Here is a 9,683-nt window from a genome sequence, read left to right on the forward strand (position 1 = left end):
TTTTTTTTGTTTTTTTTCCGTTTTTGTACCTAAGAAAAAAAAAAAAAAACTTAATACACGTTTCTTGTAATGTCTTTTCGCTTCCCCATGAAGGGTACTTTTCATACATTTTGACGTTTTTCTACGTAACTAGCTCAAAGATACTTAAAATATATATTTTTAGTAACGTTATTCTTTTCTCCATAAAGGGTGTTCTGTGTACGTTTTAGTGTTTTGCTGCGTAAGTAGCTCGAAAACACCGAAAAGAGACGCTATTGGTAATATTGTTTTGTATTCCTATTTTGGGTGATTTCTATGCTTTTTAGCGTTAAAACACTCAAAACAAACGCTTCTAGAAACCTCGTTCCCTTTCCCTGTTTAGGGTGCTTTGCATGCATTTTGTCGTTTTGGTACCTAACTATGTGAAATACACTCAAAATACATGTCATTGGTGATGTTGTTGTGTTTGTGGATATAAAGTGTTATTCATGCGTTTTCGCGTTTTGGTACCTAAGAAGATCAAAAACACTTATAGTACACGTTACTCGTAATATCTTTTCGGTTCCTTATATAGGATACTTTGCATGCATTTTGGTGTTTTTCTATATAACAATCTCAAAAACATTCAGAATACTCATGTTTTGGTAATTTTTTTTTGTTTCAACGTCAAGGGTGTTTTGCATGCGTTTTGAGCGTTTTTGATACGTTTTTCGTAGTGTTGTTTTGTATTGCCATATAATATGATTTCCATGTTATTAAGAGTTTTGGTGACTAACACGCTAAAAAAAACAAATAAATAAAAAAACGCTTTTCCAGTAATATAGTTATGTTTCCGCGTATACGGGCTTTCCTTGTATACTAGCGTTTGTGTATTTTTTTATGGTATTTTTTTTCTGTTTCTCGACATAAAGTACTCATGCTTTTAAGCATGAATAGCACTTTATGGCGGGAGTAACTATGACTCCTGGAGGGCCCGGGATGGTGTCATGCCATGACTCCCCGAGTGACGTGAAAACCCTCCTTGAGACTTAGTTATGGGGGAAGTGTGCCTCCTAGTGGCACCCGCTGGTAACGTAGGAACAAGCCTGACCGTAAAGGCAGGATTGGGCCTACAGCTAAAGTACTTCCCCACGAGATGAATGTGAGGCGGGGAGTTGGGCATTATTCCATCCTCCCTTATCAAACGTTCATAGAGCTATGGGGTTCCGCCAGGCTTTGGAGCCCTTAACAGCTTCACTGATCCGGAGTCTTCCTGCTCTTTCGGGTTCTCTATCCCGTTGGAGTGGGGGCCGTCGGGGTGATTTGCCGCGTCGTGGGCCAAACCCACTTACCCTCGGCATCGGTAGTCACTCTGGCGTTTCCGGTGTCATATTGGATAAGCACTCCCCCAAAATAAGTACTCCCCAGTACAAATTCATTATGGTAAAGGTAATCCCCCAGTCATTATTCCATATGGCAAATGTACTCTCTCCTGTGAAATAAGTACTCCCACACTTAAGGAAGGAGGAGGAGGTAATGAGACATAGAAACGAATTTCGTGAATTCAATTCCAATTCGAATATCCTTTGTGGGCTCGAACGTGCTCGTCTACGCATTTGAAACTGAGATTGCGGAACGAAACAGACCGAACCAAAGAGGTAATTGAACTTTACAGTTTGCTGCCAGTGTCCTGAGTGTTGTTGACAGTGCCGCACGTGCCATTTGACTTCATATATCAGTATCTTCTGAAGGGTGTGTGGCCCCCTACTGTATGTACCAAAGGGGAAAAAGCCAACTTCCGCAAGGCATGTAGACCCTTTGCTGTTAAGGATGAAGAACTATTCTACAAGAAGGTGAAAAATGACGAGACTAGAGAGAAAGTGGAGGTAAGATAAGCAGACATGTTTCATCATTAAAGCATTCTCTCTCTCTCTCTCTCTCTCTCTCTCTCTCTCTCTCTCTCTCTCTCTTTCTGTTTCATCATTAAAGTTCATATAAGAGCTTCCGGCTCGTTGAAGTAAAATCTCATACCTATTTATGAAATGAAATGTATTCTTGGTATTGTACCAAGGCCAATACACAATCAATCCATCATTAACCCTCCCAGACAGTCACGTTCCACTTTACATTGGCTCTGCAGGAGTCTTAGTAATTCATTTTTAAAAACACTAGGGATTACTACAAAGAACTGAAAGATATTGCCTTACACACACACACACACACACACACACATATATATATATATATATATATATATATATATATATATATATATATATATATATATATATATATATATATATATATATATATATATATTTTTTTTTCCTTACGTTCTGGATTACAATAACATAATGAATTACATGAAATAATCTAATTCAAGACGTTATCGTTCCTTTAAGGCAGTAGTTCTTAATCCCTGGGTCGTGACCCAAAGTTAGGTCGCCAAGCCATTTGAATGCGTCATCAAGGATATGTGCACAGATTTTTCCCCAACATATCTATCAAAATGTTATCAAAGTATCAATCCTGTGTATAGAATACGTAAGTCATTAACATCTAAGGCTTAGCAAATCATAAAGACAATTTTATTGAGGTAAAAAAAAATAAATAAAAAAAATAAAAAAAAACCTACATCTGCTCTTGTCTTTCAAATATAATTTAAACCTTAAATAAAAGAGCGTTTATGAAGGTATATAGGTCACCATGGTCAATTTGGATAGGAATTTGGGCCAGCCCATCCCCCAAACAAAAAAGTTTAAGAACCACTCCTTTAAGGCAATCTCTTGCTATTTTTTTTTATTTTTTTTTATTTCTTGTGATCGCTACAAAATGGAGTTGTTATATATATATATATATATATATATATATATATATATATATATATATATATATATATATATATATATATATATATATATATATATATATAATATTTTTTATTTTATTTTGTTTCTTTACCTTTTTTGTTCCATGGCATCTTTATATATATAGAGAGGCAATCTCTTGCTATTTTTTTTATTTTTTTTATTTCTTGTGATCGCTACAAAATGGAGTTGTTTAATATATATATATATATATATATATATATATATATATATATATATATATATATATATATATATATATATATATATATATATATATATATATATATATATATATATATATATATATATATATATATATATATATATATATATATATATTTTTTTTTTTATTTTTTTTTTTTTATTTTTTTTTTTTTTATTTAATTTTGTTTCTTTACATTTTTTGTTCCATGGCATCTTCATATATATATATATAGAGAGTCCTTGGTAGTAATAGACGGTAAGATGAATTGAAATCCCACATGATCCTCCATTCGAAATTCGCGCCCTCTAGGCCATCAAGCAAGAAGCGACAGTGTCAAATGTAACAAGCGACAGTGTCAAAATGTGACAGTGATGACTGGTGTAGTGTGGATGTGTGCGTCCGTCAATTTTTCGTACCTACGTCTTTCCGTGAGGCGGCTGGAGCAGGAAATCGCCGAGCCGTGCTGCAGAGAGGTGAGTACACTCCTGGCCAGGGTGAGGATGAGGCAGTGACGTGTGCAGTGTGCTGTGCTGCGGAATCAAGGGATGCGGCGGGAGGGTCAGGCTGTCATGGCGGTAGCCTCTCGCGGTCTTGGGTACTGTGTGACCAGGCCACAAAGTTTCATATCCCATATCGTAGTTTCCGTGGGTTGATATGCCCGATGGAGACTTGGAATGTAACTTGTGATGATAAGTGAAACTTTCATGGCGATACTACTACCATGACAAAATTAGGGAACTAGGATTGCCCGGTTAGCTTTCTCTCTCTCTCTCTCTCTCTCTCTCTCTCTCTCTCTCTCTCTCTCTCTCTCTCTCTCTCTCTCTCTCTCAGGAAACTTATTTGCGCTCACCTTCCAGATGGGCTGAGTTTGAATGAGCGGCTGCAGTAAGGGTGCAGTCACAGATAGTAGTGATGATGGGCCGGGGCTTCACACAGTTCATGGAGGGTAAAACGAGTGATTATGGCCAGACACCCCCACCATCAATGGCCGTCCTGGTGCGCCCTCCCTGTTGGCTGAGTTGTGGCACTTGTGTGTGTGTGTGTGTGTGTGTGTGTGTGTTAAAGTTTCATTAGAGTACGAGTAAGTGTAGTGCATAGATTCTGTTTCGTGCAAAGAGCAAGATTTTCGAATTGGAATGATCGTCGCTCTTTGTGACTCAAGTACAGAATACTGTGTGATGAGACGAAGTTACTTGTGTTGCAACTTTTGTTTTTGTAACACATCTTACTCTGTTTTTATTACGTATTTCTTCCTTAAGCAGTTAACTTCGTGTTGTTTACGTTACGTTTTCCCATCCCTGCACGGACATTTGGCATCATCGAGGAGTTTATCAAACACAAATGCTTTACAAGACAGAACACATGGTTAGTTGCATTAAGAGATCACACAAAAGTTATCACTATCCTATAGCATACATATATAGTATACAGCAGCACCAAGAGACATTGCAATATAATAACATAAGAAATAAGGGAAGCTGCAAGAAGCGACCAGGCTTACACGTGTCAGTCCCTGTATGAAATATACCAGCCTATTTCCACCTATCATCCCCATCCATAACCCGTCTAATCTTCTCTTAAACCTCCTTAATGTCTTAGCACTAACAACATGATTACCGAGTCTACCACTCTATTTGAGAACCAATTTCTTCCTATCTCTTTCTTAAACCTAAATTTTTCAAGTTTGAACCTGTTATTTCTTGTTTTATCCAGGTTGCTGATCCTAAGAATTTTGCTTATATTCCCCCCTTGTTATAACCCTTATACCACTTAAAGACTTCTATCAGGTCCCCTCTTAACCTACATCTCTCTAAAGAATGTAAATTTAACAGCTTCAATCTTGCCTTGTAAGGAATAGTCCTCATCCTCTGTATCCTTTTAGTCATTCTCCTCTGTACTGATTATAATAGACCTATATCTTTCTTGTAATGTAGGGACCAGAACTGCACAGCCAAATATAACTTTAATATTATTTCAGTCCTTCTACTTTAAAAAATTCCTAAAAATTAATCCTAATACCTTATTTGCCTTGTTTCTGGTCTCTATGCATTGCTTTCCTAGATGGATATCAGACCTAACTATAACTCCTAAATCTTTTTCGTACTCTGAACTTACCAGAGTTTGGTTGTTTATTGTGTACCTACTGTGTGGGTTTCCTCTACCTACGCTAAGTACTTTGCATTTGTTGATATTAAACTGCATTTGCCATCTGCCCATCCATTCATTCATCTTATCTAAATCTGCCTGCAAGGCGATGGCATTCGATTCTGACCTAATTAATCTACTTATCTTTGTTTCATCCGCAAATTTACTAACATCACTACTAATTCCACTATCCAAGTCACTGATATATATTAAAACAACAATGTTCATAATACTGATCCTGTGGCACCCCACTAATTACGACTCCATTTGGATTTAAGGCTAAGTAACAGGCTCTGTTGCCTGTTACTTAGCCATGACCTTATCCAGCCTAACACCTTCCTATCTATCCTGTGTGCCCTAACCTTTCTCAGGAGCCTCTGATGGGGTACCTTGTCAAAAGCTTTACTAAAGTCCAGATATAAGATATCATAATGATCACCATCATGTACTGCCTCGTACACTTTACTGTAAAAACTTGACAAGTTCTTCAGGCAAGACTTCCCCTTTGTGAAGCCATGCTGTGACTAATTTATCAAGTTATGTATGTCTAAATGTTCCCTAATGTTCCTTGCTATTATTGGCTCCAATATTTTATCTATTACTGCCTACAAGCTGACAGATCTATAATTAGACGCTAAAGTTTTATCTCCTTTCTTAAATATGGGTACTACTTTAGCCTGCCTCCACATTACTGGTACCTCACCTGACTCAAGTGATTTCCTAAAGACAGAAACTAACGGCTAACTAATAACCTCTTTGCATTCCTTAAGTACTCTGGGATATATTTTATCTGTTCCTGGTGTCTTGAACTTTTTTAGCCTAACTATCTCCTGTTCCACTATCTCCTTAGTTATGGAAATATCTGTCAGCTTCTCATTCTCATCTCCTCTAAACATCTGTTCACTATCTGGCATATCCTGCATGTTTTCCTGGGTGAAGACAGTTTAAAAATACTCATTCATAATTTTACTAATCTCCTCCCCAGAACTAATCAGCTCCCCATATGCTACCTTTAGTGGACCTATAGTATCCTTATTCTTCATCTTGTATACCTGATAAAATCCCTTGGGGCCCGTCTTCACCTGGCTGGCTACCTTTAATTCATAATTGCCCTTAGCTTTCCTTGTTAACCTCCTGACTGTTCTAATTCATTATATTGTGACCTTAGAACCTCTCCACCTGCCCCTAATCTCTTATATATATTTCTCTTCCACCCTGTATAATGTTTTTAACTTAGCAGTCATCCATTTAGGGTAATTTTTCTTTGATCTTATTGCTCTATATGGGATGTTCGTTAACTGCCTTCTATACAATTTGTTTATGAAATATTTATACAACTCATCTAATTTACTTCACCTAATCCCGTCATCTCGGCCCCTTCCATCCTTTCCACTCCCTCATCTACTTGCCTTGACCTCCCCTCTCCCATTTCAGCATGACTTGACCCTCCAACATACTCACACCTATCTCCCCCTCTCTCTCTCTCTCTCTCCTCTGCCCCTTCCAGACACATCTTCCCTCCTCTTGTCCTACACCTTCACACCTCACCTCTCTCATCCTGCCTCATCTTTCTCAACTCTGTCCCGGACCTGACCTCACCCTGCATCCGTTGCCAGTCAACTCTTTGGAGGTACCTTTTTAATTCCTCAAAATCTGCTCTTCTAAAGTCAGGTATTTTACTAGTGTTTTTGTTTCTAAAAGTTTCTTTCCATTTTAATTTGTACCGTAATTCCCAATGGTCACTGTTACCTAGCTGTCTTTTGACCTCGGTCTGTGTGACTGCTTCCTCCCTGTTAGTAAGAATTAAATCTAGAATATTGTTCACCCTTGTGGGTTCTATGACTACCTGTTTTAGAAAATTATTCTGAATTACCTTAAGAAATTCCTCTGCTTTCTTGTCACCCACCATCAGGCTCCATTTGATATTCCTAAAATTAAAATCTTCTATCACACACACCTGACTGTACCTTCCTGCTCTATTTATTTCCTGCCACAGTGGCGTTAATTTCCTTTCTACTGTTTGGTGGCCTGTACACTACTCCCAGTACTACTGACTTCCTTAATATCTACCCATATTGATTCTGTGTTGAATGTACATCAGGAGGTAATGGGTCAGCATAACAAGGCTACACCACCTAACAGAGAACACAAAGACTTCCATATCAGAACAAATGACATGACAACTCAATACTGCATACAACAACAACAACAACAACATTAAAGTAAAGATATAGTGGGCATATGGCAGCTAAAGACATAGTGTTAATGACATGTAGCTAACCAAAGAAAGTTTAAGAGAAGAGAAACATTTATGTTACCACAAAGTAAACATGCAGAATTTAAATGATTCCTGCATATGCTGTAACAAACAGCACAAACCTGATGAAATGCTGCATTACATCAGAAAGATAAGAGGACTGATATCAAATGCTACTGTAAGTTATATCTAAAATTACATATATTGTGAGAAAATACATTATGATAGATACCTTATATATATGAATAACACATCATGATAAAATGAAGAAAACATTATATGCAGGACAAAATACAGCATCCTAAGTTTGGACATGGGACATGCAGTGAGACAGTAGGACAAGAGCAGAATAGTTTGCAATACAGTGAAAAAAAAAAAAAAACCTTAGAAAGAAATTTTGTGCACACATCTGTTTACTGTATGCAAATTTACTATTCAACTTTTCATATTTATTTCTTCTTCCTATTTCCTATTTAAGGATATAAAACACTCCAAGTTTGATTAAACTAAACCTTTTGGTTAGCTGCTGAAACACAAGCAGAGGCAACACAAACTTATGAATGGCAAAGAAAATACACTTTTTTCCTCATTGGGGAATGAAAAGGCCACCTAAATCACAAATCTAATCTGCCTCACTGCTGGTAACAGATGGCTGGTATCTGACAAAATATCCTTGTCATTTGACATTCATGAGGCTCAAAAATCTTCTTCAGGCACAATCAGTTACATGGAAAAGAAAAGCTAGAAGTATTCTGATGCCATCACTATATCTTCACATTTAGTGCTAGGAACTGAAGTCATTGGGTAATCCAAGTCTTAATCTTGTCAAGGAAGTGTGGTTCATCCAACTAACAACTAGGTTAAGGGAACTGAACAAAGACCAGTCATGCCACAGCACCTGAAGTGCTGTCTTGTTAGAGTGTGTGAATGGCACAGTTTCCATAATGTTCTTGCATTCCTTGCAAATTTTACAAGATTTAGCAATAAATATCATTCAAATGAAGAGTAACTAAACCATTTCAATAATGAAAAGGATCTATGCACCTGATAAACATACCTATACTGCAATAAGGACAGCTTCTAGTGCCAGTAAGCCTACCATGGAATGTGTGTCTATTCTGTTCATCACTTGAAAATCCTACACATGTTGAATTTACCAGTTAGGAGCAAGTCTTATATTTTAGCTGATGATCATTCAAAATTAAATGTTCAGCATTTGATTATATTACCTTGTATGTACTTTACTTTTCTCCTTCAAAATAGTGTTACTGAGTCTCATCAAAAGCTTCAGTGATTCATGCAAGAAATGAATCCATTCTCCATTGATGCAAACATGCTAAGATTCAGAGAAGAACATTGTATTCCCTCTTGGTCAGAGAAAGAAAAAAGTCCAGTTACTATAGTATCAATGTCTTAAACCTAATGAACATGTCATCATTCTCACATTCTGCATAATATCAATCTTTCCCAGATAAAGGGAATATCCTAAAGAAAAACATTTCCATTTCTCATTAGTTCTCTAATTACAAACAAAATGCATGGTTTGCAATTTTCAAACTTTTGTCATATTCACCAGTATCCTTGCCTCCAATAATGGAATCAGAAACCTGGTCAAAATTAAACAAATCTTTGATGATACTCATTACATGAAGTATATTGCCTTAAAGTAACTTCCTTTACAGGACTGCCAGAGTTTGTTGCTCCTGCTAACAAAATGTTTCTCATTGAGAAATGCAGTGCTTACTGTAATCCTTTTAGGACTGTGATAATATACTGCTACTGCAAGCTGCCTCTTCCTCTTCTTCCTCCACTGTCACACTAATCAAAGCAAATCACTGATGTCCACTGAAAAATTACAGCATCCTGGGAGGCAGAAAATCTGCTGCTGTTTGCATCAATTGCTGTGGTATTGTGCTGGTCTTCCTTCCAGATTACTGGACTGTCTTGTGTGGTGTGGATGGTGTCCCTGTAAATATGGAAGTATGGAATATGTTTGGATATTTTGTATAATTATTAGCATACTAGTATATGCATTTATTTTCTTAAATAATGCTATTACCTCTGTTAGTAACATCTTTTTTTATTTGTATCTCGCCTCTGCCATCTTACACTTTTCCCATACTCACAACAACTGACCTCTTCAAGTAAGTGATTAACAGCAATTATAAACCTTATATACAGTCATTATTCCCACCACATCTTTTCTTTGCCAAAACATCTTACAATACTTGTTCACATTGCTCATCAC

General features: G+C 36.9%; 1 long non-coding RNA gene across 1 annotated transcript in view; it reads left to right on the forward strand.

Moving 5' to 3' along the window:
• Nucleotides 1-1,648: 1,648 nt before the first annotated feature.
• LOC135092354 (uncharacterized) overlaps nucleotides 1,649-9,683 on the forward strand; it is a 19,261-nt gene continuing 11,226 nt past the window's right edge. Inside the window, exons 1-2 of the long non-coding RNA XR_010262823.1 lie at nucleotides 1,649-1,844; nucleotides 3,343-3,506. This is a non-coding gene — a long non-coding RNA (uncharacterized LOC135092354). The remainder of the gene's footprint in view (nucleotides 1,845-3,342; nucleotides 3,507-9,683) is intronic.

Source organism: Scylla paramamosain, chromosome 39, assembly GCF_035594125.1.
Source record: "Scylla paramamosain isolate STU-SP2022 chromosome 39, ASM3559412v1, whole genome shotgun sequence".
Lineage (NCBI taxonomy): Eukaryota > Metazoa > Arthropoda > Malacostraca > Decapoda > Portunidae > Scylla > Scylla paramamosain.